Source organism: Panthera tigris, chromosome B3, assembly GCF_018350195.1.
Source record: "Panthera tigris isolate Pti1 chromosome B3, P.tigris_Pti1_mat1.1, whole genome shotgun sequence".
Taxonomy (NCBI): Eukaryota; Metazoa; Chordata; class Mammalia; order Carnivora; family Felidae; genus Panthera; species Panthera tigris.
Window position 1 is genome coordinate 137,847,393 of NC_056665.1, and position 27,915 is coordinate 137,875,307.

At 53.1% G+C, this 27,915-nt stretch overlaps 1 protein-coding gene and 1 long non-coding RNA gene across 3 annotated transcripts in view; one reads left to right on the top strand and one right to left on the bottom strand.

Moving 5' to 3' along the window:
- Positions 1-27,915, top strand: part of CB3H14orf132 (chromosome B3 C14orf132 homolog) — a 69,963-nt gene that overhangs the window by 35,016 nt on the left and 7,032 nt on the right. The window lies entirely within an intron of this gene.
- On the bottom strand, positions 1,293-22,943 carry LOC122239700. 2 transcript variants are annotated; one of them, XR_006219077.1, is made up of 3 exons: positions 15,656-16,758; positions 3,415-3,542; positions 1,293-1,882 (listed from the first exon to the last, which is right to left on the bottom strand). It is a non-coding gene; the product is annotated as an uncharacterized LOC122239700 (long non-coding RNA). The 2 variants fall into 2 exon arrangements; XR_006219078.1 differs by lacking the exon at positions 15,656-16,758 and adding an exon at positions 22,857-22,943 and having other exon boundaries at positions 1,497-1,882.

The window sequence follows — 27,915 nt, forward strand, 5'->3', positions numbered from 1 at the left end:
AGAGAGAAGGCTGGGGCTGGCCTCACAGGAAGGCACTTCAGACAGCCTGCAGTGGCAGGCTCTCTGGGAGGGCTTCCTGGAGGAGGTGGTGTCTCCAGCCCTGCTGTTATGGACTTCGTGTCCTGCTGCTCTCATTCTGCACACTTGGGTCTTTCTTCTGGCTGCAGCAGCTGTGGTGTGGCCCCAGGCTCTGGAGGGGGCCGGCTGGCGGGTCCTCGAGTCCTGAAACTCTGGGCTCCGGCCGGTGCCGGCTTCCGTCTGTTTGGGGGCGTGCAGGGTTTGCCACTGGGGCGCGAGGGTCCTCAGGAAGGAAGGAGGGCCAGAGCACGCGTGGAGTCTGGGTGCCCCTCCCACCTTCTCCCCCCCCACCCGATGAGGCTCAGACCCCTTTATGTGTCCCCACTTCTCATCCCACCTGTAACGCACAAGGCCCGCTGTCCGCCTCATGCTCAAGCCCAGGGGCCTCGTGCCCGCCGCGTTCATTCCGGACTAGGCCCAGGCTCCTCCCTGAGACCCCTCCCGTGCACCTGTTCAGGTCCCTGGGGTGTCGGCTCTGGAACATTTGCCCACAGGGGACAGTTGGCTCCCCCTTTGGGCAGGGAGAGCGCACAAGGCTCAGACCACCAGTCATAGACCTGCATCCTGCGGAAGGCACTTGGGTCCCTCCACACAGAGCCCGCGTCAGTCCTGTGTGGGACAGTGTAGGGCGCGGGGTGAGCCTGGGACAGGGCCTGCATCCGTGGTCGGAGCTGGCCTCTAGAACAGATGCCCTCAGAGACCGCCTGCTCTTCTCATCTGTCCTAATGACTCACCTGTCCTTTTAATACCCGAAAATGCCTCCACTTTGGGGGGAAACGTGCCGCTGCCCGTGTCCCCTCCCCGAGCTGTGCTGCCTTTGGAGGAAGGCACAGCTGCCTTCCAATTCCTGCTGTGCCCTCTAGGCTCCTGTGCGAAGTGAGCCAGTCACTTAGCAGCTCTGGACCTGTTTTCCTGGCCTGTAAGACTGAGCCAGTGGCATTTGTCTGGAAGGGTTGAGTGGGGATTGGGAAGAGCGGTAGGGTCCCCGTCACCCACGCTTGGGTCTGCTGACCGCCCTGTGCTTCCTCTGACCAGCCTGACTCCAGCTGGCGAAGCCTCCTGACTCAGACCGGTCCCTTCTCCCAGAACCTTGTCTCAAATATGTTGGTTCTCTTGCCATCTTTTTTTTTTTTTTTTTTTTTTTTTTTAGCTCTTTTTTGGGTCAGCTTTGCTGGTAGGCAGCAGGGGGAGATTCAGTGTGTTGCAGTCGAAAGCTCATCTGTCAGTGACTGACTCGCAAGATAGCAAAGTAATAATCGTGTGCAAGGAGGCCAAAGCCTTCGGCTGTATTCCTCGTTTTTGAGGCAATCAGCACCTTGAACCGATTTCCCACCAGTTTGGTCAGAGGGCAACTCACAGCCAGGGTGGTGGAGACCATCCTCCCGAAGCAAACCTAGTCCACAACCCCGGGTGACCAGATCGTTTTCCACCTCAAATATTCCAACAAAGGATAACAATAGTCACAGAGTCAGAGTTGTAAGTCAATAGCCTGCAGGGCTGTTGAAACAAAGCATTCGTTACAACATCAAAACTGGCAGGTCTTCTCGGTAAACACAGCGAGGCTTGACCTTCTGAGGACAAGACTCAGCATCAGATTTACCTTAAACGTTCTGGTAACTGTTACATGAATACGTAATTATCTTCTTATGTGTCCCAGCGAAGGCCAACCAAAGGCCTGTGCCCACAGCTTCGTAGGTCTCACATCTCAAGCAAACGTGTCTGTGGATCCCGGTTTCCTGTTTGCTTCCGGGGAGGCGTAACTTAGCATCCAGAGCCCATCTCTGAAGTGTGCAGCCTGAAGCATCTACAGATGGTGTGACAGTGGTTGACATATCAGGCCTGTGTCCCAGCCATCCTGTGAAAGCCCTGCTTATACAAAGTTAGCGCTTGGCTGGAGGGTCCCCCGCATCCCAACTGCTAAGGACCGTTCACACTGCAAACAGTACGGTTTACATGGGACACCGGCTTTCCTTCCCGGAGTCTGGAATTTGGGTAGGTGCTGGGCAGAAGGTGCCTGCGTGACCGGCCCCTGGTGAACACCTGGTGCTGAGCAGCCTGTGGTTACACTGGGGACATTTCGTCCGAACCCGCTGTTGGGGAGCACGGGGCATCCTGTGTGACTGTTCCAGGAGGAGGCGCTCCCGAAACAGGTGCCTATGGGCTCCACCCACCTGCACCTTTCCCTTTGCTGACCTTGCTTTGTGTCCTGTGCTGTAGGTGATACACGAGCCACGAGCCTTGTCAGAGCGTCCTCGACATACACATACCCATGTAGACGCCCCCATGACTGCCATCCAGGTCAAGAAGCAGACCATTCCCGGGGCCCCTGAAGATGCCCTCTCAGAGCCGGTGCCTCCCAAGGACTTGCTCACCGACATCACTGTCCCTGTCCCCTGATCCCTGCCAGACCTTGGGACCCATCTCCCTCACCTGCCACTCCTCTCCAGCTCTGTTTGCACACAGCTTCCTTTGCACACAGACAGCTTACTCACAAATGGATCTTTTGTCTCCTGGAAATAGCTGCCCCTGCCCCAGCTATGTTTTATCCACCAGAACGTTCCTTACTGACATCATTTCTACTGACCCTCTTCCCTGACCCCCAGCACTTAACTCCCCGTTCTCACTTTTAAAAACCTTGTGAATATTGGCTTATTATAATTATGCGCATTAATAAAATGCTCCTGGGGTGGGGGGTGGTCAATAGTTAACTTTCCTGCTGAGACTTCTTAATAAGCTCTAATCCCTCACCCCATCTGAGAACATTTTAAAGCAGAACAGGATTCATTGGAACAGCTTTGTTGCTGTTGTTGTTTTGTTTTGTCTTTTATTTTAGAGAGAGAGCATGGGCAGGGGAGAGGGGCAAAGGGAGACACACACACAGAGAGAGAGAGAGAGAGAGAGAGAGAGAGAGAGAGAGAGAGAATCTTAAGTAGGCTCTATGCTCATTGCAGAGCCCGACTTGGGGCTCGATCCCACAACCCTGGCATCGTGACCTCAGTCGGATGCCCTACTGACTGAGCCACCCAGGCGCCCCTTCAGAGCGGTTTTTTTTTTTAATGTTTATGTATTTTGGGAGAGAGAGAGAGAGAGAGCATGAACGGGGGAAGGGCAGAGAGAGAGAGGGAGAGAGAGAATCCCACGCAGGCTCTGCTCTGGCAACACAGAGCCTGACTTGGGACCTGAACTCAGGAACTGTGAGATCGTGACCTGAGCCCAAATCAGGAGTTGGGTGCTCAACCGACTGAGCCACCCGGGTGTCCCTTCAGACAGTTCTGAACGGGCGCTAACGTTTCAGGTTTTCCCACATAGACGCTCAGACATGCTCTAGGGACTTACAGGTGAAACGGGAAACGCATCAGAATCTGTCCTCTCAGGCGGGATGGGGTCCCAAAACCAACAGGCTGCTGTCCTCCCCAGAGGGATCCGGGTCCTCTCTCAGAGTGACAGGCTCTTCCTAGTTTTAGCTGGAGGAGATACAGAAAGGACACGACTGTGTTGACCAGGGGCAACAGCGACAGAAAATCACAACCGACAAATAGAGGCTCAAAAACAATGGAACACCTTAAAACAACAATATCGTGAAATCCCAATGACTCCTGTATTGATAGAATTCACTATTTTTAACTCTTTTCTTCGGTGTAATTCACTTTCATGCAAACTCTCAAGAAACCAGTGTATTCCTGATGATGTGTGAATGAGGCTCCCAAAACGAACAGAGCTGTGCAAAGTCCAGCTGCTTTCGTGGTTTTTATGGCATGAAATAACCTGATTAGTTCATGTTTACGCTTCTTCGCGTATAGAAAGGATTCATCTTTTTATCACTTTTTTTTTATGCATTTATTTTGAGAGAAAGAGAGCAAGTGGGGGAGGGGCAAAGAGAGAAAGAGAATCCCAAGCAGGCTCCGTCCGCACTGTCCGTGTGGAGCCCAGTGAGGGGCTCAGAGTCATGAAGCACAAGATCGTGCCCTGAGCTGAAGTCGGATGCTTAACAGACAGAGCCACCCAGACACCCCTCTTATCACTAATTTTTGATGCAAAAGTGAGGTCACTCCAAAGTTTCCCTGTCGGAAGCCGTTGGGGGGGGGGGGCTGGGGGCTCACGCTGTACTGCTCTGTCCCTTGGCCACCTCTCCCTGGCCGTAGAGGAATCGGGTAAATACTTGGCACAGAATGGGATCTGTTGATCACATTGGGTTAAACTGTATCTGTTTTATATAAACGATATCTTTTTATGTCTTTTACTTATAAATGACATCCGAAAGCGAGAGAAGAAAACAGACACGCTTTCCATTAGACAGGCCCTGTCCGTGTTGTGGCCCTGCCCTCGCGGGCGCCTCTGGGATAGAGCCTATGGGCTGCTGGTGGCAAGATCACTCGTCTTCCGTGGTGGGGGGCCCACTGGTTGTCCACGAGGGTCCGAACCCGCTCGGTTCTGCCATATTGCGCTAGGTACCTGCACCTGTCGTAACTCTGAGTCCCTCGGTAGATCTGAAAACAGGCTCGGTCACACCTGCACTGGTTCACTTGGGACTCTGGCTGTGCTCGCGTGTGCACACAGCTTTGCACACGTAACAGCAGTGATGTTGGTGCAGCCCGACCTTTGTTGGACGTGTGCTAAGTGCCCAATACGGTGCCCGCCGTATATGCGCGAATCTTCACAACGGCCCGGTGCCGGGAGGGGCTCCTATCATCCCCATTCTACAGATTAGGAAACTGAGGACGCTTGCCCAAGTCCTACAACGAGCGAGCGGCAGGAGGGACGTGAAGGTCTGTGGTTGGACCTCCCTACTGTCACCTGCCGTGAGAAGCCCAGCGGTCAGATGCGGCGTAAATTGCAGGATATTTATTCCCTAGCGGAGTGGGGTGTTTCTTAACACACAAACGTCCGTCCGCAAATCCCCATGGCACTGCTGTGGGCCGGCCAGCCCTCCTCTCCTGGACCGTCGCGGGTGCATCTGACCTGCTGGGTGCCTCGAGTCCCTTCCTGACCCAGGATCCTGTCCTTGTCCTGCCCGTGGGGGGATCAAGTCCAAGTCCCCAGGCTGACCCTCAGTCCTGGGAGCAGACCCTGGTGCCCGCCCCAGCCCGGGCCCCAAATGCACCTTCCCGGTCCCGGCTCCGGCCTGGCAGACACACACACGGCCCCCGACGGCACGGCCCAGACTCCACGTGCTTTGTCCCTGGAATGCCCCGCTCCCCTCCTTCGGGGTCGGGTTCAGAACCCCCTTGCCCACGCATCCGGGTGCCCTGGACCCCGCGCATGAAAGCAAGGCTCTTTCTCTGTGCTGCTCTCGAAGCTCCTCCCCCTTCCATCCGCTAGGCTGTCGTCCCTGTGGACATCAGGCAGGGCCCTGCTGGCCCGGGCTTCCCAGTGTCCCCAGCACAGAGCAGGGGACCGCACGAGGTGGGGTCTGCACAGGAGGAGGAGGTCGGTGGGCCTGGGTGGCGAGGCCCAGGTCTGCGCTGGGCCCCACACTTGCCGTGGGACGTCTGGCAAGTCCTCGCCCCACGGGGCTCCATCCCCCCCATGGCAGAGTGGGAATGCTAGTGGCCCTGTTTATACAGCCAGTGCTGAGCGAGCCGAGCCAGGGGTGGTGTGCTTTGTGGGGTGTGGACGCTTTCCCGCGTCGCGCACGTTTGCTGGTCCGGTGGAGAAACGGTGCGTTGAGTGTATGTGAGCAGATGGCTTGCCTTCCTGCCGGACACTCGGGCCTCAGTTTACCCGCAGGGCTGCGTCCTTTCTCCCTCTCTGTTTCCCACGCGCCTCCTGCCTCACCTCGGCCAGACGCCTCTTCCCTCCCACCCACACCCACAGATCAGCCCAGCAAGATCCGCAAACACGCATCTGTCCGGAGAGGAGCAACATCAGAGGATGCGAGATGCCACCTGGGCAGGGGGTGGGCAAAGGTTCCCTGATGCACCAGCTACCTCTAGTAGCGACGCTAAGGAATCTGGCGGCCTATCAAATAATTACCCATCTGGTAGTTACCACGACACGTGCCACGCACTGAGCTCTCAAGGTCTCTATGTCAGCCCGTGAAGCCCTTACGGCTCCCCGGCCAGGCTGTTCTCGTTGGCCTCCGTACGGAGGAGAAGCGTAAGGCACAGAGAGGGTGAGGGACTAGTCCACGGTCACACAGCTCCCTGGTAGCCGCGTCAGACGTGGCACTCGGGTGGCCCGGCGCCCCGTCCTCGCGCTTATCTCCGCTGGAGTGATCGGGGTTCGGTGCGACGCGTTGCCAGTGGACATGCACAGCGTTGCCCCGCGTTACAGACCGTTAGGTTCGCTCGGGGGGCCGCTGGCTCTTGTTCAGGTGTCGCCAAGTCTCAAACTGGCCACCAGCCAGTGCGATGGCTGGGGCTGCGCATGGTGGACCTCCAGCCACAGCAGGAAGTATGGGCTGGGCGTGTGTGTGTTTAATTCACTGTTTTCTTTCTGGCAGAGCTCGTTGGCCACCTATAAGCAGCAGGTGATCTGAGCCTTTGGGTGGGCAAGATTTAAGGAAAGAAACGCTTCGGCGCGATCCTCAGTGGGATGACCGTCCTAAGGCTTGGTTTTCTCCCTCGGGCACTGCATCTCTCCCTAATAAGGAGTGATTTTAATCAGACTTCCCGAAGAGAAAGCCTCTGTCCATCTGCCCTGGCCCTTCAGCGTGTTGTGAAGTCAGAAGCCCTTGCAGGCAGCTCTCTTAGCTGCCCACTGCTTTTCTCAGAAAGTGACCACGTTTATTAAGCCCCTGCTGTATGCATTCTTTGTCTCTGAACCTGCCCCCTGTCTGGCAGCCGGGCTGCTGTCCCATGGGTCAGGTGAAGAAGGTGGGCTCGCAGTCAAGTGGCATGTCTGTGGCCCTCTCTCCGCTTGAACCATGTGATGAGCCTCTGATTGTTCCCAGTCAATCAGGGAAGGAAGGAAGGAAGGGAGGGAGGGAGGGAGGGAGGGAGGGAAGAAAGAAAAGAAGGAAGGGAGGGAGGGAGGGAAGAAGGAAAGAAAGGAAGGAAGGGAGGGAGGGAGAGAGGGAGGGAGGGAGGGAGGGAAGAAAGGAAGGAAGGGAGGGAGGGAGGGAAGAAGAAAAGAAGGAAGGGAGGGAGGGAGGGAGGGAAGAAGGAAAGAAAGGAAGGAAGGGAGGGAGGGAGAGAGGGAAGGAGGGAGGGAGGGAAGAAAGGAAGGAAGGGAGGGAGGGAGGGAAGAAGAAAAGAAGGAAGGGAGGGGAGGGAAGGAGAGAAGAAGGAAAGAAAGGAAGGAAGGGAGGGAGGGGGGGGGGAGGGAAGGAAGGGAGGGAGGAGGGAAGAAAGAAAAGAAGGAAGGAAGGAGGGAAGGAAGGAAGGAAGGGAGGGAGGGAGAGAGGGAGGGAGGGAGGGAAGAAAGGAAGGAAGGAAGGGAGGGAAGGAAGAAGAAAAAAAAGGAAGGAAGGGAGGGAGGGAAGGAGAGAAGAAGGAAAGGAAGGGAGGGAGGGAAGGAGAGAAGAAGGAAAGAAAGGAAGGGAGGGAGGAAGGAAGGGAGGGAAGAAGGAAAGAAAGGAAGGAAGGGAGGGAGGAGGGAAGGAAGGAAGGAAGAGAGGAAAGGGAGGGAGACAGGGAGGAAGGAAGGAAGGGAGGGACGGAGGGACAGAGGGAGGGAGGAAGCCAAAGGATCTTTGTATTACCTTCTGGTTTATTCCCTCTTTGTTCTTCTCTGCCTCTTGCAAAAGCAGACATTGAGATTACAGCCCACACATGAATCATTTGACTGTCATCATTGCTTGGGAAGGAGGCATTTTCTACCTCTTCTTAGAGAAAATCCCTCCTCCTGCACCCTGCCAGCCGCTGGTAATGATCAGGTACCCTCAATACCGCTACTCTGAGCAACGTTCTTGCCAGGCCACACAGGGGACAGCCCCACACCCCTTTCCAAACTTCTCAGCTGAGGCTGGGCCAGGGTTTTTCAACAGAGGATTGAAGTACTTTCTTCGCTCTTGGGCTGTCAAGCTGGGGCGCCCTGGACCTTGTTGGCCTTAAATACTCTTAGGAAGAATATGGCCTTGTTTCTGAGATGATTTCTGTCCAACAGGCAGGTTTCCTGTGGAGCATAAACCAGACTTGATTTTGCCCAAACGAGCCTGGGAGCATTTATTGAGTACCTGCTGTGTGCTCTCAGGATTGAAAGTGACAGCTCAGATCTCCCTAGCCCTGAATTGTAAAACAAATATCAGTACATGGTAAAACCATGGCTTTTATCACATAGAAAGAAAACTCTTTGGGGGAGCCTGGGTGGCTCAGTCAGTTAAGCGTCTGGCTTTTGCTTTCAGATCAGATAACGATCTTGCGTTCCGTGGGTTCGAGCCCTGCGTCAGGCTCTGCGCTGACAGCTCAGAGCCTGGAGCCTGTTTGGGATTCTGTGTCTCCCTCTCTCTGCCCTCCTCTCTCTCTCTCTCTCTCAAAAATTAACATTAAAGAACATTTTTTTAAGCCCTCTTACCCTGAGGAACAGGACTGTGAGGTCCTTTGGGGGAATTACGAAAGTTGTATCCCAATCTTTATTTGCTTTCCTAGCCCTTGGTTTTTTCCACGCCGGTCTCTTCCAGGCCAGCCCTGTGGACCAGCTTTTTTCTCTCTGGCACGGACTATGCCCAGGGCACCAGCCTCCTTTATTTCTCTGGCCCTGTTTTCTTTACAACACACTGGCCTTTCCCTCCCACGGACAGGCAGGGGGCTGTGACGTGGCTTCCCGAACCCAGTTGAAGGAGGAGAGTCTCCCTCTGGCTTCTGACCCGGCAGTGGCAGAAACCCCTGTGAACACACCTGCACGTGTCCCAGGCGGCTTGCGTCTACGACGGCCGGCTTCCCCGGACAGTAGCCAGAGCCGCCGACAAAAGATGGGGAGAGAGTGCTACTCTCCCAGATCCCAGCTTCCAATGTCAGCAGGGACTGAACAGACAACCTCCTTTGTCTGCCTGGTGGGTTTTCTGTCCATGCATCAGGACCCGTCTCAGGGGACACCCCTCATGGAAGCCTTCTGGAAGCTTCCTAGGACACTACTATTTCTCTCCCTTGGGGCGCGCATCTCTCATCTTCCTGCTGCCACAGGTGTCCCTGTGGAGGAGGGGTGCAGCAGATTCACCAGGGACATCCTCTGTAGGAGGAGACTCTGGCGTTTTAAATTTTTTTTTTAACGTTTATTTATTTTTGAGACAGAGAGAGACAGAGCATGAACAGGGGAGGCGCAGAGAGAGAGGGAGACACAGAATCTGAAACAGGCTCCAGGCTCTGAGCTGTCAGCACAGAGCCCGACGCGGGGCTTGAACTCACGGACAATGAGATCATGACCTGAGCTGAAGCCGGACGCTTAACCGACCAAGCCACCCAGGCGCCCCGACTCTGGCATTTTAAAAACGTTCCCCTGGAGATCCCGGTGGGCACCTGCTGTGATGTCTGGCCTTGTGGTGTCGTCTCTTGTCACAGTTACTGCCGAAGATGATTTTGTGGTAGAGAGGAAGGGAGATTAAAAAGCGATCCAAAGTTTTCCTTATTGCAATAGTCACCCTTCCACTTACAGCAAAAATACTTTCAGCTAAGGTCTTTCCTTACCTAAAAGAAAGAAGGAAAGAAAGAAGGAAAGAAAGAAAGAAAGAAAGAAAGAAAGAAAGAAAGAAAGAAAGAAAAAAAAAAAGAAGGAAGGAAGGAAGGAAGGGAGAAAGGAAAGAAAAGGAAAGAAAGAAAGAAAAGAAGGAAGGAAGGAAGGGATAAAGGAAAGAAAAGAAAGGAAAGAAGGGAAAGAAAGAAAGAGAAAGAAAGAAAGAAAGAAAGAAAGAAAGAAAGAAAGAAAGAAAGAAAGAAAAAGAGAAAGAAAGGGAGAGAGAAAGAGACAGAAAGAAAGAAAGAGGAGAGAAAAGAGAGAAAGGAAAGAAAGAAAGAAGAAAGAAAGGAAAGGAAAGAAAAAAAAGAAAGAAAGAAAGAAAGAAAGAAAGAAGAAAAAGAGAGAAAGAAAGGGAGAGAGAAAGAGACAGAAAGAAAGAAAGAGGAGAGAAAAGAAAGAGAAAAGAGAAAGAGAAAGAAAGAGAAAGGGAAGAAAGAAAGAAAAGAAAAGGAGAGAAAGGGAGAGAGAAAGAGACAGAAAGAAAGGAGAGAAAAGAGAGAGAGAAAGAAAAAGAAAGAAAGAAAGAAAGAAAGAAAGAATCAAGATCCCAAAGGGTCCGCTGAGGGAGTCAACATGCTGGGTATGTCATTGCCCCCCTCCCTTCTCCCCAGGATGTACTCACTCCCTGACCCGGAGCGATGCTGTGCTCCCATTAATTTCATGTGTTAGTTCTCCTCTCCACCCCCCTCCCCTCTCCTCTTCTCCCTCTCCTCCTGCTCTCTTTTCCTCTCTTTCGCTCTCTTCCTCCAAAGTAGAGATCACATGGGTTTTCGCTTTGCCGCTCTGGCTTCCAGCCGGTCTCCCTGGCATGTAATCCACATTTGTTCAGCCAGGGAATGAATGAACAATTGGACGAACTTCCCACCCTTCACCCCAAGGCCCTGAAACTCTATTCCACTGGGCGAAAGGGAATTTAGTATGATCGGGAGGATGTGGGCCCACACAGGGGACTGGGCCCACTGTTCCTGTTGAATCATTCTGACGACGTAGTGAGTAAGTTGGGGGCAGAATAGGTACTAACGTGTGACCGCTTTTGCCAGCTGTTCCCTAAGGGAAGACTTAAAAAAATCCCCCATTGTTTTGTGTTTGCTGAACTGCTTCTACCCAGTGACGGTGACAGGAGTTTCTCCTAGCTGAACCAACAGACGTGTGGTGACCCCTCCACCCCAGGGAGCCATGACCTTGGAGAGGAGGCCATCAGGTGCAGCAGGGAGGACAGCAACATCCCCACTTGGTTTTGCCTGGTTCCCCTCGAGGTTCTCAGAACAAGCAGGGGGCCCCTGATTCGCACTGAGGACCACGGACGCACTGTGAAGGACAAGGTCCTGGGAGTCCTAGACCACCTGTCTCTGACATTTCTGTCCCCCAAGGCAGGTGTTCCTTCCATTATGGGTCATCAAAGATGATGTGTGCTCTGACAAGCCAGCGTTTTCCCTTGCTGCGTGGTGCTGAGTTTCTATGGCAACGGCTTCAAAAGGGTGAATTTGCTTTTTCCTCGTAATTCTGTGATGCTCTGAGGCTTTCCAAAAATACCCTTGTTTTCCTGGGTCCTAGGGTTTCCTGGATCTAGACATGTTCAGTCCCAAGTAGAACCACATCAGCTGCCACGTAGATATCGTATCAAACGGCACAATGCACAGCCACTAATGGAGCACATTTTTTAAAATAAAACACTGCAGGGGCACCTGGGTGGCTCAGTGGGTTAAGCGTCTGACTTCAGCTCGGGTCACGAACTCGCGTTCCATGAGTTCAAGCCCCTCGTCGGGCTCTGTGCTGACAGCTCAGAGCCTGGAACCTGCTTCAGATTCTGTGTCTCCCTCTCTCTCTGTCCCCTCCCCTGCTTGCACTCTTTCTGTCACAAAAATAAAGATTAAAAAAAATTTTTAAATAAAATACTCTATGCGAGTTGATGTGCTAAGCACTGGGAACTCAGACATTAGACTCCGTTCTTGTCCTCAAGATCACAATCCCTAAGAAAGATAAGGACTCAGCACACTGTAACATAATGTAACTTAATATAACACAACGTACTCTCATGTGATGTTAGTACACAGCTAAGTGTGATGTAACGTAACATCACCTAATGCAACATAAAATAACATAACGTCACTGCAACTATTTTTAACACAATGTAACATAGCATAATGTCACGTAATGTAATGTAACCTAACAGACCAGTAGGCAGCTGACTGTAACATAATATAACATTATATCACCCAATGTGCCATAATATAATACAAGTATACAATAAGTACCGTGCAGTGCAATAAATACAACACAAAGCAACGTAAGAAATGTTTTATCAGTTGTAGGAACAAATCAACACGCCATCCCGGTGGAGAAAGCCATGACGTAGCCTGCAGTGACAAGGGTTAGGAGTCAGCTGATGTGGAGTTGTCAGTTACTTAGAGCTGTGCAAGCTCAGAGAAACGACCGCACCTCCCTGAGCCCCTAGTCACCCACCTCCTGCTAGGCTGGTGTGAGGCTGAGGCGACACTGTGAAGCCCTTCCTCGGGTGGGTTACCGCTCATTCCCGCTGGCCGGCTCAGGAGAGGCTCGGGACAGGACGCGAGCACAGAGGGAGGACCCACAGGCAGTGGAGGGTACAGGCAACGGCCTGAGATTCGAGGTGGCCACATGAAAACACCTGGCATATCCGGTCCAGGAGGAGGCGGGGGGGCAGTGTGGTCTGTGCGGTGGAGGGACGGGGTCCGACCTATTGCTGTCCCGGGGTGCTAAATGAGATCGGTGTCGCCGTGGCTCAGTGCTACTGAGGGAGGCACCGAAATAAACACACGTTGCTTTAAGAGCTCTCGGCGTGTGTTCAGCACCGGCCTGATGTCATTGTGCCCTGTCACTTTTGCAAACGTCACTGATGTGTCCTCTGCCTTCCTGGCCAGCTTAGATGCCCAACGAGAGAAGAGGTGTCTCTCCCTGTCCGGGCCATGCTGGCACATGGGGGTGTCCACTCACCGGGGTTACAGAGAGGATTGTGCGGTGATGCCTCACCACCCTCCTTTCACTGTGTGCCTCAGTTTCCTGCCCTGTCAATAGGTGTGGTGATGGTACCCACCTCATGAGGCTGTTCATGATAAAATGTGATCATGCCCATAAAGGGCCCAGCCCGTATCTGGTGTGGGGCAGGCGTTCCATAAATATTCGCTTTTATTATTATGTCATACACTTTGGTTTTCGTTAAGAACTCTACAGGGGCGCCTGGGTGGCTCAGTCGGTGAAGCGTCCAACTTCGGCCCAGGTCGTGATCTTGTGGTTTGTGAGTTCGAGCCCCGCGTCGGGCTCTGTGCTGACAGCTTGGAGCCTGGAGCCCCCTTCAGATTCTGTGTCTCCTCTCTCTGTCCCTCCCATGTCATGCTCTCTCTCTGTCTCTCAATAATAAATAAACATTTTAAAAAATTAAAAACAAACAAACTCTCCAGCATGTAAGCACCTGGCATCTCCTGTCCAGGAGGAGCGGGGAGGGCAGTGTGGTCCATGTGGGGGATGGGGGATGGGGTCTGACCCATTGCCGTCCCAGGATGCTAAAGGAGATACAACGTAATGCTGTCAACATCAGCCAACACGAGTGGCAAGGGTTGACATCAGGCAACGATATTGTTTGACCTCCAGCCTACATACAGAAAGAGGCAGACGGGCGGGCCGCTGGCTGTGTGTTGTAAGTTTGACGGGAGGACAGAACTGCCTTCTGCCTTGCACTCTTTCAACGACATAGCCAAGCTGGAGGCCAGTTCTCTGTGGGACACCATCCAAAGTGGCTTGGGGCTGGGTGACTTCGTGGGAGGGCTCTCCGGGCTTGGGGTCTGGGCGGATGCTCCTTTGAGTGATGGTAGGCTGGAGGCCTGAAGCCTGGGGCCGGGGGTCGGGACACTCCCTACAGACTGGGGGGCGTTGCGTCTGCTCTGTAACTTCCGCGTCTGTAGAAGGAGGCAAAGCCGCTTGCCGATGCCCCCATGGGGAGGAGAAAAGGATTTCCCGTTTCCGAATGAGACCAGAGCGGGGTGTGTTTGAGTCTTCGTTTCTGCTTCCAGGAGAACAAGCGTGTGGATATTGTCGGGAACCCCAGCTGGTGGGGGGCGGGGGGCAGGACCCAGGCACGTTCCTCAGCGATGCCTCAACATCAGGCTTCTGTAGAAAGTTTCTGTCCCCTGGCGCCTCATCACCTTTACACCTTATATGTTCCAGGCGCTGAGCACTGGGACATGGTAGAGCCCATTCATTTCTATAAGAATCATCCTGTAATATTCCTACGAATCCCCTAATACTCAGACTGTTGATTTCTGTAACAAGCATCCTAGAACATTGCTACGAACCCCATAATACACAGACTGTTCATTTCTGTAATGATCACCCTGGAATGTTGCCAGGAACCCTATAATACCCAGACTGTTGATTTCCATAATAATTATTCTGGAATATTGCTACGAACCCCATAAGAGTCAGGCAATTTGAATTCAGGCTTTGGAATTTTGGGAAGGTTTCATCCATTGAAGCCTCGGTTTTATCATCTGTAAGATGGGGAAATACCACCTCCTTGAGAGGCATTCTCTCTAACCGGGGCAGGTATGAGATGGGCAGGAAGCCAGGTGACATGGGCAGCTGGTTGGCTCAGTTGGTTAAGCGTCCAACTCTTGATTTCAGCTCAGGTCACGATCTCACGGTTTGTGGGTTCGAGCTCTGCATCGGGCTCCGTGCCGACAGCACGAAGTCTGCTTGGGATCCTCTCTCTTCCTCTGTCTCTGCTCCTCCCCTGCTCACTCTCTCTCTTTCTCAAAAATAAATAAATAAACTTAAAAAAATAGAAGCAAGGTGACATGAGAGGGACACGTGATGGCCAACATGGGGCCAGGGCAACTAGCCCGGGCACGTGGGTGGCTTTTGAAGGTTTCAGCCTCCTCCACTGTCCTCAGAGGCCAGGGCTCAGAGACTGAATGACCACGGCCTTCATGAATTAGGCATGAGACGGAGGCGAAGGGCACTGAGGATGTTGAGCTAGATGCCATGAAATGCTGCCTCTCTTACTTTTTAGAGGACATAATTGTTACCATTTTAGAGGGAATGGCTCCCTTTATTTGGGGGTCCTTCTTCCCAGGCTGTGGCACGCTGACCTTTGTTTTTACAACCTGGAAGTTTATATGGGGTCCTTAGCACAAACCTCTCGTCAAGGAGAAGTCTTCAAACCTGTGCTCATTACCGTTTCTTCCAGCACATTCCAGGTCCCAGGGAGGAAACTCACAGCAAGATGGCGTCCTGCTTCCACTTAAGACTCCACGCCCAAGAGCCCTGCTCTCAGAATGGGAGTTGCCTTCTGTACTGAGCCAGGAGGATTGGTCGAAAGGCCACCAGTAGCTGGAGGTGGGCCAGGAGCCCAGGGAGCATAGGCTCTTTGATGAGAGAAGGTTCCCCCACTCTGGAGGGCATTCTGGTTGTCCTTAGAGGATGGTCCATTGCCTTCGGTGTTTAACTCTAGGGGCCCAGAACCCTCCCGTCTTCACCTGGTCACTTACTCTTAAAATAACTGATTTCCCCATCAGTGTCCCATGACACTGCCCTTTCCCTGGGTCGCTGGTAATGGATGCTGCCCACCTTCTCCCTCGAGCGGGTCACCTGTCACATCCTCACTCTGCTCTCTGCACTGTCTGAGCCTCTCCTATCTCGCTCTGTGGGAAAGCCTTTGGCAGATAAAACACAGACCCTATTTGCAGAAATGCAAGGTCTCGGAGAGGAGGAGACACTTGAGGCGTGTCACCAGCAGACCCAGGTTCCGAGTTCGACCTGGTGTGTGGATGGCAGAGTTTCATTCACCTGTGCTCGCGAATTCTCTCCTGCGTATGCTCCCTCTGCCCCTGCCCCTCACACCCACGTATTTACAAGCTCGCATGCTCACACGCTCCTTCCCGTTCCTGTCCTTCGCCAGCAGAGACACGGACCCTGGGCCCAAAGCCCTTACCTCTTTCTGGAGGCAGGTTCTGCGTCCGTTTTCGCTGAAGGCATTCGTGAAAGCCACCGAGCCGTGCCACTGGCCGACCTGAGGATCCAAACTGATGATGTGCTGTGGCCTCTGCCCTCAGGACGCCCCACCTTTACGTCTCCATTCTTGGGGCCCGCGGGGTCTCGGCAGCCAGCTAGGACAAGTGTGGGTTAACGATGGCCACGTCGGGGCTCTTCGTCCACAGACGCGCGAGCTCGCTCTGAGCCTTGCTTGATGCACAGAGACGGGGAAGCAATGTCCCGAGAGGTATGGACAGTCTGAGCAGAAAGTCCGTCTCAGGAGTCATCTGAATCAAAGTCAGGACTCCTGTGCAAGCCTGGCTGTTCCTCTGTCTTCTTAAAGGACAGCTTTGGAAGTAGGACAGACGCACGGGACAGCATCCAGCTTGATGTGTTTCTGTCTCCGATCAGAATATAGCCAGCGCCCACCCCAAAACTCCGCGTGCTCCTTTCCCAGGCTTCACCCCTCCCACAGCAACTAGGCTGAATCTGACACGAGATACTAGTTTTGCCCGGTTTTGACCTTGATAAAACTCAGGATTTCTCAGTCGGCACACTCTTGGGATTGGGACCGGAGGATTCCGTGTTGTCACAGGCTGTCCTGTGTGCTATAGGACGTGTGGCAGGATCCCCGGCCTCCACCCCCTAGCTGCCGATAGCACATCCCTCCCCTCAGTTGTGACCATCAAAAATGTCTCCGGACATCGCCGAAAGTCCCCGGGGGGGTGCAGAATTACTCCCAGTTCGAGGACCACTGAAGTGAAGGCAATCCCCTGATAGGTGCTTGTTTGCATGAGCTTTTTGGGTCATCGTTGTGTTTGTGAGGTTTCTCCATGCCGTGGCGCATAATTGTGGCTCACGATTCTCCTAGTGTAGAATTCCGCTGTGTGAATACGTGGCGATTTACGTATCTGTTCTAGTGTTGATGGGCAGCTGGGCTGTTTCCAAATTGAGGCTATTCCAAATTATGCTCTACAGACGTGTGTACAAGTGTCGTGGTGAACACACATTTGCACATCTGTTGGGTGTGCGCGCTCTGTTTTGTGAGGTGGTTTGCTTCTTCCCCACCCAGTGGCCATGTGGTCTTCATGCCTGCATCATAAAGGGACTTCCTCATACTCTGAGGTGGCCTGAACAAACCCCTGTTTCCTTGAACCTTCCCCTGGACCCGGCGGCATACCCCAGTGACCTGCTGAATCACTCTGCTTGAGTCGTTAACGCTCCCCTCGTTGCCCAGTGGGGACCCCTGGCCTTTGGCCAGCTGGCCCAAGTCCTGTCGCCTGGTGGGGCCTGGGGGTGCCTGTTGCCCCAGCCCTGGCGGACGGCACCACTCCATCTGTGGGAGTGAGAGCCCCAGACATCCAGTGGGAGACCAGCCCCAGGGGGCAAGGGATGGGCAGTGGCCCCCACTCTAAAGACTTTCACATGACTGTCCTTTTCCTTGATCAGAAATGTTCTTCTTACCCATGTTATGTGCTAACCAAAGCAATAGGATTTGGGTGCCAGCCCTTGGATCAGAATTTCCTTCCTTCCTTCCTTCCTGCCTTCCTGCCTTCCTCCCTTCCTCCCTTCCTCCCTCCCGGCCTTCCCTCCCTCTCTTCCTCCCTCCCTCCTTCATCCCTCCCTCCCTTCTTTCCCTCCCTCCCTCCCTTCCTTCCCTCCCTACCTTCCTCTCTCCCTTCCCCCCTTTCCTTCCATCCTTCCTTTCTTTCTTCCTTCCTGTTAAAATGTACGAAGGAACTCTGTATGAAAAGCCTGGACGCTGCATGGGGTGCCGAGAAAGAAACTCTCCAAGGCACTTAGGAACCCAAGGCAGCATGCAGTGTGTGTGTGCGTGTGTGTGTGTGTGTGTGTGTGTTGTGTGTGTGTGTGTGTGTGTATACCGTATCTTATGGATGCTGTGTGTGGTGCTCTGGCATCGGGGAGATGGTAGGAGAGGCGCAGGTAAAATGCTCTGAGAACCAGAGGAAGTTGAAACCTCGAGGGAAGGCTCCAGGAATAGTAGCTGGCCCTGGAAAGTCGGGGAGAGTTTTGGTTAAGTGTAGGTCTAGGACCAGGTTCTGGGTGAGGGAAGAGTGTGAGTGGCCACAAGGAGACAGAACGGTCACGGTACTTAGTACATCCTCGGGTCCTAAGCCCTCAGCCAGCCTGTGGAGATGTCACAGTGACTTCTGCAGTGGGACAGGCACCTCATTTTCCCTATCTGCCTTTGCCACACACGCAGGAAAATCTGGGGGCTGTGACAAGAGCTCGGGCTTCAGAGGCCAACCTCGGTTGGGGCCCAGCCTCACCGGCCTGGCTCTGCACATGGGTCTCAGCTCCAGCCTGTGCATCGGGACTGCTGGTGTCACCCAGGGCACGGAGAGGACTGCGAGGCTCAGACTGTTATACTTTTATGTTTACATTTAAGTCTATGATCCACTTTGAGGTAATTTTTATATAAGGTATAAGGATGGGGATTTTTGGTAATTTTTTTCATTAAAAAATTTTAAACATTTATTTATTTTTGAGAGACAGAAAGAGACAGCACATGAGCAGGGAAGGGGGAGAGAGAGAGGGAGACACAGAATCCCAAGCAGGCTCCAAGCTCTGAGCTCTCAGCTCAGAGCCCGATGTGGGGCTCGAACCCACAAACCGTGAGATCATGACCCAAGCCGACGTCAGACGCTTAACCAACCGAGCCACCCAGGCACCCCGGCTAATTTTTATATAAGAGATCATGTTCCAGGGACATTTTATATTTTTATTTTTTGCCTACTGGTATCCAAGTGTTCTAGTATCATTTGTTGAAAAGACTGCCCTTTCTTCATTGAATGTCTCTGTGATTTTTTAAAAACTGAATGAATCATATTTATGTGAATCTATCTCTCTGGACCCTGTGTTCTATTTTCTTGATCTATGTATTTTTTTTTTTTTTTTTGCCAGTGCTACTCTTTTTTGAGAACTGTAGCTTTTATAGTAAGTCTTGAAATAAAGTACTACTGTGAATTCATCAACTCTGTTCTCTTTTTTTTGGCTATATTTGGTCCTTCGCCTTGGAATACATATGTTGGCATCAGCTTGTCTGTATCTACAAACACGCTTGCTAGAATTCTGACGGGTATTGCATTGTATCTCTATATCAGTTGGGGGAGAATTCACATCTTAACAATATTGAATCTTCCAGTTCATGACCATACTATTCTCTCTGTTTGTTTAGCTATGCTTTGATTTATTTCATCAGTATTTTGCTGTTTTAGCATTCAGATCATGTTCACGTTTTGTTAGATTTATATGTAGTGCTTTAATTTTTTGGTGCTCTTTAGATGGAACTTTTTAAAAAACTCTAATTGTTCATTGCTTGACTATAGACATACAATTGATTCTTTTAATATTTAAATTTTTTTAATGTTTATTTATTTTTGAGAGACAGGGAGAGAGACAGAGCATGAGCAGGGGAGGGGCAGAGAGAGAGGGAGACACAGAATCCGAAGCAGGCTCCAGGCTCCGAGCTGTCGGCACAGAGCCCGACGCGGGGCTTGAACTCACAAACCTCAAGATCATGCTCTCAACCGACATCAGATGCATAACCCACTGAGCCACCCTGATGCACTGATTTTTTAAATATTTTAAGTATGATGTTAGCTCTCAGTTGTTTTTTGTTGGTGCTGGTGGTGGTGGTAGTTTTTTGCTCTTGTAGATGGTCTTTGTCAGATATAGGGAGTTCCTTTCTATTTTGAGTTCGCTAAGAATTTTTACCATGAATGGGTGTTTCATTTTGTCAGATGACTTTTCTGCAGCTATGGGTATGATTATGTGTTGTTTTGTTTTGTTTTTACTTCCGTCAGGGTATGAATTACATTAACTGATTTTCGAAATGTCGACCCAGACAACAGAAAATACATCCTCTTTTTATGTGTTCCTGGAATCGGGTTGCTAATGCCTGTTGTCTGCTTTTTGTCTATGCTCCATTGGGATATTGCCCTTCAATTTTCCTTTCTTGTCATATCTTTGATGTTGGTAGCAGGGTGGGGCTGGCATCATTAACCTGATTTGGGAAGCGTTCCATAAAAAGAGTTGGAAAGTGCCTTTCCCTCTTCTGTTTTTTGGAAGCGGTTATGTAGGATTGGTATGATTCTTCCTTACACGTTTGGTAGAATGTGTCAGTCCGTAGGACCACGTGGAGGTTTCTTTTTTCAGAAGGTTCTTGCCCCGCCTTCCGCAGGCGGTGGTCCCAGCATCGGCCTGACCGGAAAGCCGCTGCCGATGCTGCTGGGCTCAGGGCTGCAGAGCCGCCTCTCAGGGGCGCATCTGGACTTGGACAGAGCATTCCGTCTCAGTTCCATTGTCAAAGCCTTCTTTACACTTCTGTGGGGCCCTCACGTGCCTGCACAACACAGAGCGAGCCCAGAATGTGTGCAGGTTCCTACACAGAATTAGGGGATCCCTTCCCCACCCTCTTCCTCTGGGGTACTCGTTGGCTCCCGGAGGCCTTCTTTCCTAACCCTCCAAGTGAGGGTCAGTGTTTCTGTCAACTTTATTGCCCTGTGTGTCACACAGCTCTGCATTTCCGGCACAGAGCCCGACGCGGGGCTTGAACTCACGGACCAGGAGATCATGACCTCAACCCACTGGGCCACCCAGGCGCCCCTGTCTGTATTCCTTTCAGGGAAGCTCTCCAAGGCCAGAGGTCACAGGCGTCCCTAGTGTCTGTCTAACACCTGCAGGCTCAGAGTAGGCCTTCGGTGTTTGTTTTTTTTTTAATTTTTTTTTCAACATTTTTTTTTTATTTTTTTTTTATTTTGGGACAGAGAGAGACAGAGCATGAACGGGGGAGGGTCAGAGAGAGAGGGAGACACAGAATCGGAAGCAGGCTCCAGGCTCCGAGCCATCAGCCCAGAGCCCGACGCGGGGCTCGAACTCACGGACCGCAAGATCGTGACCTGGCTGAAGTCGGACGCTTAACCGACTGCGCCACCCAGGCGCCCCTCTTCGGTGTTTGTCGGATGGGTAGCGAATGGATGGATGGCACCCCCAGTGTACCCAGCCCTGGGACCTGGACCACAGAGACATTCCTGAAGTTAGTAGTGAGAGAAATTACCTTTATAACGTTTGCAGGCTGGCCAGAGGCATCCCTGGAATTTTCCAGTGAACTAGGTCACCCAGAGAGCCCGGGCTGCAGATGGCGGGCTCTGGGGAGACGAAACTGAGGGCGTGGCCCCTTACACAAACTCAGAAATGGCAGCTGTCTGCGTGGCCACACACAGAGTTGCCCAGATTTAGCAAATAAAAATGCAAGAGGCCCAGTTAAACCTGAACGTCAGATTAATTCTTCAGTACGATATTTTGCTGTATGTCCCATGCGATGTTTTTCACGCTAGAAACTGGTTTTGTTGCTGTTCGTCTGAAATTCAGATTTAACTGGGTGAGGATGTTCTCTAAGGGCCTGTCTGCCAGCCCTTGCCACACGGCTGTCACGTGAGGGCCATTGACACCTGACCCTGGCTTTCTCCGTGTCTGGTGAGGGCTCCTGAGCTCTGGGCTTGGCCTTGGCGAACACTCACCCGAGCCTCTCCCTGGTAAGCGAGGCTCAGAGAGGGCAACAGGGCCCCAGCAGGACCAGCACCCAGGTGTCCCGGCCGTGAGCAGCACCAGAGTGCCACCACTCCCTGGGGACGGGGACAATACGAACGTTTTTTACCCTTCTTACCCCCGTATGAATTTAACTTTGAAATCCACAGCCCGGGAGCATCAGATCCTACTTGTGTCTGGGCAGGGATGCCCCAGGGGCCCCGAGGATGGCCTTTTAAGGGAGGAGGGTCGGGTGGAACCAGCATGTGGCCCGCAAGCCCGCTGCACGGAGCCTCCCGCATCAAACGCTCTTTGTCTCTCTTGTCCCCTCCTCTGAAGCCCGGGCATTATTCAGGAAGCATCTGCCAGGACCACCTCTGGTTACCAGGCTTTGAAGATTTCCTTTTGAAAGCATTTTCTGTTCCTTCCTTCTGGAGAGGCCCAGCTTGTGGGAGATTTATCTAACCTCCCTCTTCTCAGCAGGAACAGATGGGGACCTGGGGGCCAACCCCCTCCTTGGAGCAGCTCTGCTATGCGGCCAAGGTCCACAACAGCCACACCCTCTTGGAACCCCTCCACACCATGCCAGGCTCCCACGTGCCACATAGTGACTCCAATGCTGAGGGACGGGACCCTGGAGGCTCAGAGAGCCTCAGACCCTGGCCTCAGCCGCTGGGTCCGCGGTGGTGATCATAACCACCTCGTCTGTGGCCTACTCCAGTGTTCAAAGCATTGCTCTTAATGTTAGAAGTTTAAAAATACCAAAAAGTGGGACGCCTGAGTGGCTCAGTCAGTTGAGCATCCGACTCTTGGTTTCAGCTCAGGTCATGATCTCACAGTTCGTGAGTCTGAGCCCCTAGTCTGCGCTGACAGCCTGCTTGGGATTCTCTCTCTCCCTCACTCTCTCTGCCCCTCCCCTGCTCGTGCACGCTCTTTCCCTCTCTCTCTCTCTCTCTCAAAATAAATAAAATAAACTTTAAAAAATAAATAAAAATACCAAAAAGTAACAGACCCCCATATGCTCAGTGACCAGAAGAAGCTATTTAATATTTCAGTACGTTTGCTCATCTTTTCTTGTAATAAAGTATGACAGACAAAACCTATCTCCTTTGCCCCCAACCCTTTTCTCTGAGGCAACAGCCATGGTGAGTCTGACTCGTATGTTCGCAATTCATGTTCCTACCTTGACTTCGTATGTGTGGATCCATGCATAATACAGAGTATTCTGTAGGCATGTTTTTAATTTCAAGGAGGGTATCTGAGTTTCTCCTGTGACCTGTCTTTCCCCCCGCAGAAAGCATATGGCACCTGTTCGCAGCCCCCTTTAACGGGGCAGTTTGGTGTTCTCCCTGTGTTTTGGTGAGAATCTAGAGCCTCGAACAGGTTAAGAAATGGGCCTGGAACACCCAACCAGGAGATGTTGGCTCTAGGCTGACTCTCAGCCTGCCCTCAGAAGTCTTGGCTGATGGTTCTGGAATTCGTTCGTTCACCAAATATTTTTTGAGCACCTGCTCTGTCCCAGGCACTGGGGATACTGTGGGAAATAGGGAGGGTCCCTGCCTTCCTGGAAGTTACAATCAAGAAGCACGGCCTTTATTGAGAACACTGACCTTGAACATGGACCTGTCTTGGTGTCCCCTCCTCCACGAGCCAACAGATTTTTTTTTTTTCTGACCCGGACGTGACCATCTCCTCTGATGGGGAAACAAGCCCCCTGCTCCTCCAGCCCCTGCCCTGCCCTGTGTCATCCTGATTGGGATTGTGACTCAGCAACATGACACACAGGTTCTTGTTCTGCCTCCGTGGGCCTCTCTCTTCTGCAGGGTTTGAACTTAGGAGCCTTAACACCCACGTCGAATTGCAACAGGTGAAATATCTAATAATGATCGTTTCGAAACCTCACCCAAGGGTTCCGTTCCCAGGGGGCCAGGGACTACGCCTGCCCACTGGTGTGAGAAGGGCCCCGTTGCCCCTGGGGGTGTGGGGGCAGCATCTCCAGGGGACCTTCCAGATGCTTCTCTGACCACCTGCTTCTGGGGTGACTCCAGCCTCCACCCCTCACTCTGACCATGAGTCCTCCCAGATGTCTCTTCCCAGCTTCCAAATGATGCAGTAGAGGCTGACCTTTCTGTTTGTTTGTTTGTTTTCTCTTCACGAGATTTTGCCATTGAGACTTGTTTTCGTGTCTGTCCCGGCACTTAGAATGGAGAATCTGTTTTACAAAGGAAAACAACATCAGAAGAAGAACCAAACACCCGAGACAGAGGGAGTAAATGACATTGCTGGCCGAACCCGGAACACCTCTCGGCCTAAACATAAGTTGGGGAGCAGGGGGGCTGCCTGCTGCACCTGCAGATTAGAGTCGGATTAATTGATCGCATAAATGCACACGACTGGCGATGCCAGGCTCCCCATCCCCTCCCTTCAGCTTCAGCAGCTGGAGAAGAGATGCGTGTAATGCTCCTGGTTCCGAATTTCTGCAAGAACGATAAAAGGAGAGGTATGAGGATTTACTGAGTGACTATCGTGCACCACGTTTTATCGTATTTGATTTTATTCCCTCCTTGCAAGAATCCTGCTGCCTCCACTGAAGATAAGGAATTATCTTCGTTACTTACAGGCAAGTGGGTTAAGGGACTACCCCTCCCCCCCAGCTCTGTTACACGTGATGAAGCAGGATTCACCCCTGAGTCTTTCGAGCCCCAGAACCTGCCCTTGGCCCCACACTCTGAGGTAGCAGCATCCGTCGGACGCCGGCCGCGCTGAGCTGACTGTCACGGCAGGTGCAGGGCCGGGAGGGGGCTCACCCTGTGGAGAAGGCACTGTCCCGCCGCTGGGGTCTCTGGGACCAGGTTTATGATGCACAGCCCGGGGCCGGGGCGGGGGGGGGAGGGGGAGGCTTCTGCTGACTTCAGTTCACTAATTCCATTTGGTCGTACTCGTCACCTTGTCTGTGTTAAGAAGGGGGCTGAGGGAGCTTGAGATAAATAGGTCGTATGCCTGCCTTCAAGAAGAGTTCCCTGGTAGTGGTAGCCCGAGCTGCAGTTAGGTGAGCCTCTGGGTGCGTCCCCTTACAGGGCAAAGAGACTCTGCAGGTGTGTTTAAGGTCAAGGGCCCTGCGATCAGAGACGATCCTGGCTTATCCCGCTGAGCCCAGTGTGATCACTGGGGTCCTCACACGAGGGAAGCCAGAGGGTCAGAGAGAGTTTGGAAGGACCCCACGCTGCAGGCTTGGGAGACAGAGGAAGGGGCCACGGGCCGACGTGGGAGCTGGGTGCAGCAGGAGCACAGGTGACACGTTGAGCGAGGCCAGTGAGACCCGTGTCCCAGACGTCCGACCTCCAGGCCTGCGAGCTACTGAGCGTGTGGTAACTCGTTAAGGCCGCCGTGGGAAGCTGACACAGGCACAGTAAATGCGTGCAGGGGGCCAGCGCGCAGGAAGGGGTGCAGGGTGGAGGGGCGCTGGGCCGAGAGCCAGCGGACGGCAGCGGCCGCCGGGCGGGGTGGCGATGGCGGGCAGGGCCGGTCCGCCTGGGGCTGCTCTCTCTTCCCCCCACAGGAGCTCCCACCACCTTCCCCCTTTTCTCCAGGGATTTGATGAAAATACCCATTGAGCTGGTGCTCCCTGAGAGAGGCGAGGGGGGCACAGGCCTCCCCCGAGGCCGCAGCAGGATGGGAGAGCGGTTGGCGGTGGGGTCTGCCCGGAAACCCAGCAGGGCCCTGGGTGGGGGAGAGGGACGGACACATGGCCAGTGGGGACGCTGGGATATGGGTTAACTGTGGGGTAGAGCGGGCCCAGGGGAGGCGCATCGGGAGGCAGAAAGTGCAGCTTCCCGCCCTGGCCGCAGCCTCGCTGTCTAAGAGGCCACCAGCAGAGAGTGTCCGTGGCCTCACCTCAGCCCTGCTTCCGCTGTGGGCGGTCAGAGGAAGACACTAGAGAAGGTGGGCCCCCTGGGGTGGCTGGGGCGCCAGCCGCCCCAGGGAGGGCACCAGGACCCCGCCGCCCTCCATACCTGGCAGGTGGCAGGTGGAAGGGGGAGATGCCAGACACGCCATTGTCCTGGCAGTGACATCTGTTTGTCCCAGTTGAGAGAGGCTGTCATTCGTCAGTCCGTGAAAAGGCATTTATTAGGCACCACCGTGTGCCAGGCCCACGCAAGGCTCCAGAGACTCCGTGATGAGAGTAAGCAGATCTGGTCCGGCCTCCCGGAGCTTCCAGGCCACTGGGTCTTGGGACGGGTGGCCGCGAGGACAGGACGGCGTCTTGGGGGCACGCGGGAAGGAGGGCTCCAGTGGAGAGGACCAGTGGCTGAGCTCTAAAGCAGGAATGGATTTAATGGGAAGGCCCTGGACCCAGGGCTGCCCTGCTTCACCAGCCCCTCAGCCCCCCTTAAGCTGCCTCTGCTTGAGCCGGCTGCAGCCCATCCCCTCTGTCACCTGCTTGGGGGCAAGGGAGGTCACAGCTCTCTTACTGAACCGCTTAGTTGTATTTTTCATAGAATGTATGTCAACTGTGATTTCTTTTGCGTTCATCATTATAGTCATTAACATATACTAAATGTGTTAATTTAACTCAGTATGTTAATTTAACATCCTGCTAAACCATAACACACGCACATGTATGTAAATGCAGCTCTGGGCTGCACCATGAACACGCCCCTGTAACCACTGGCCCCCGAGGCTTGGCCCCTGGCCTGTCCTGAGATCCCCAGTCCCCCTTCTGTCACTACATCCCCAGGCTGACGGCTGGAGGGTCCCCGCCCCAATAAAGGACAGAGCTGTGTTACGGATGAAACACCGAGCTCCTCTGAGCCCATAGAAGCTTCTGGGATCCGGGTGGGCCGAGCACAGAGCTGCCTGAAGGTGGCCTCCCTGTGGGGATCCTGATGGCTTATTCCAAGCAGATGCTCTGCCTTTCGTCTTCCCTCTCCATCTTCCTCCGGGGTCATCCCCCGGCTGGAGTGTGGGCCCATGAAAGCAGGGGCCTCTTCTGTCTTGCTCACCACTGTATCCAGAGTCAGGAACTGGGGCACCTAATTAATACACCCCTCATATGTATTTGTCAGATGAGCGGCCAAGTGAAATGGCCCCCGATTTGCTCCCCTGTGGCCCGAGTCTTCCTGGGGTCAGTGACCTTTAGGTCTCCAAGCCCTAACGTGGAGTCAGACCCCGGAGTCGGGGCAGCTGCGTGCAGGGCAGGAAGCACCGGGCTCCATAGCCAGACTGGCTCTCAGCGCTGACTCCACCATGAAATAGCACTGCAGTCTTGACCTCTGCTTACCCACCTGTGAAAGGGGGATATAGGGATACCTCCAACAGGTTAGCTGAGTGATTAAATGAAATGTGTATTGAAGGAAGGCTCCAATGCTCATTCACTCGGGTGCCATCCAAAACAAACAAACACTATGGGCCTAATAGTTGCCTGAGCCAACCCTGGAACCTAAGGCACATCAGCCCTTGGAGTGATCTGGAAGGCCTGGACCTTGGTTTCCTGGGCTGAAGCAGGGAGGGGTCTCTCCGTGGCTGTGTGGAGGGTCAGCACCTCCCCACCCCCAGCCTGGAGCCTTTACTCCGATCTCTGGGGTGCCCACATGCTGGCCTCCTCATGTGCGAGGCTTTGGGAAGAAGAATCGCTCTTCTGGGGAATGTGTCCCTGTGTACCAGAAGCTCTGAAGTATCCGTCCACATTGACTCAGAAGTTCCACAGCTGGGAGGCCACCCCCAATAAATGAAAATGCACGAACAAGCATGTTTGTACCCCCAGATGTACGTACTGGATGTTTCTCAGTGCATTATTCATAATAGGGGGGGAAGGGGCGCCTGGGTGGCTCAGTCAGTCGAGTGTCCGACTTCGGCTCAGGTCATGATCTCGCGGTTCGTGGGTTCGAGCCCCGCATCGGGCTCTGTGCTGATGGCTGAGAGCCTGGAGCCTGCTTCGGATTCTGTGTCTCCCTCTCTCTGCCCCTCCCCCGCTCGCGCTTTGTCCCTCTCGGTCTCAAAAACAAACATAAAACAAATTTTATAATAGGAAAAAAAAAGAAATTCCTAAATCGCCAACCATAGGGGAATGGTTAAATTATGGCTTGTATTTGTGGTAGAATAGGATACAACGGTTAAAATGGTACTTCAGTGGACCTTTTATACAGGAGCGTAAAACCGCACGTTTAAACACGTTCTGTCTGCCTCTCACACACACGTACACACTCACACAGAAAAAAGATTCAAAAGAAAAATATCGCAGCGTTGACAGGGATTGTCCTAAAGTGGGGAGGCGGACTCTTCATTTTTTTCTTTATCCTCTCGACCGTTTCCGTAATGTTCTGTGCTGAGCATCATGACTTCACAATGAGAAGAGGAAGGAAGATTTACAATCCAGGCTGGTGTGGGGGGCGTGGCCTTTCGAAGGGGCGTGGCCTTTAGGAGGGGCATGGCCTTTAGATGGGGCGTGGCCTTTAGATGGGGCGTGGTTTCTGGAGGGCTGGTGTGAGCCCCGATGATTGCCAGCAGCCTTGGTGGGCTGCCCCCCTCCCCCGCCTCCCCCGCTGCTGTGCGCCTTGACGCTTCCATCCGCGAAATGGGCATGAGGGTGTCTGCCTCCAGGCATGGCTGTCAATACTAACTTTTATAGGTGAAAATGGGCACTGCCAATGATAGCGAACGCAAGGAGAG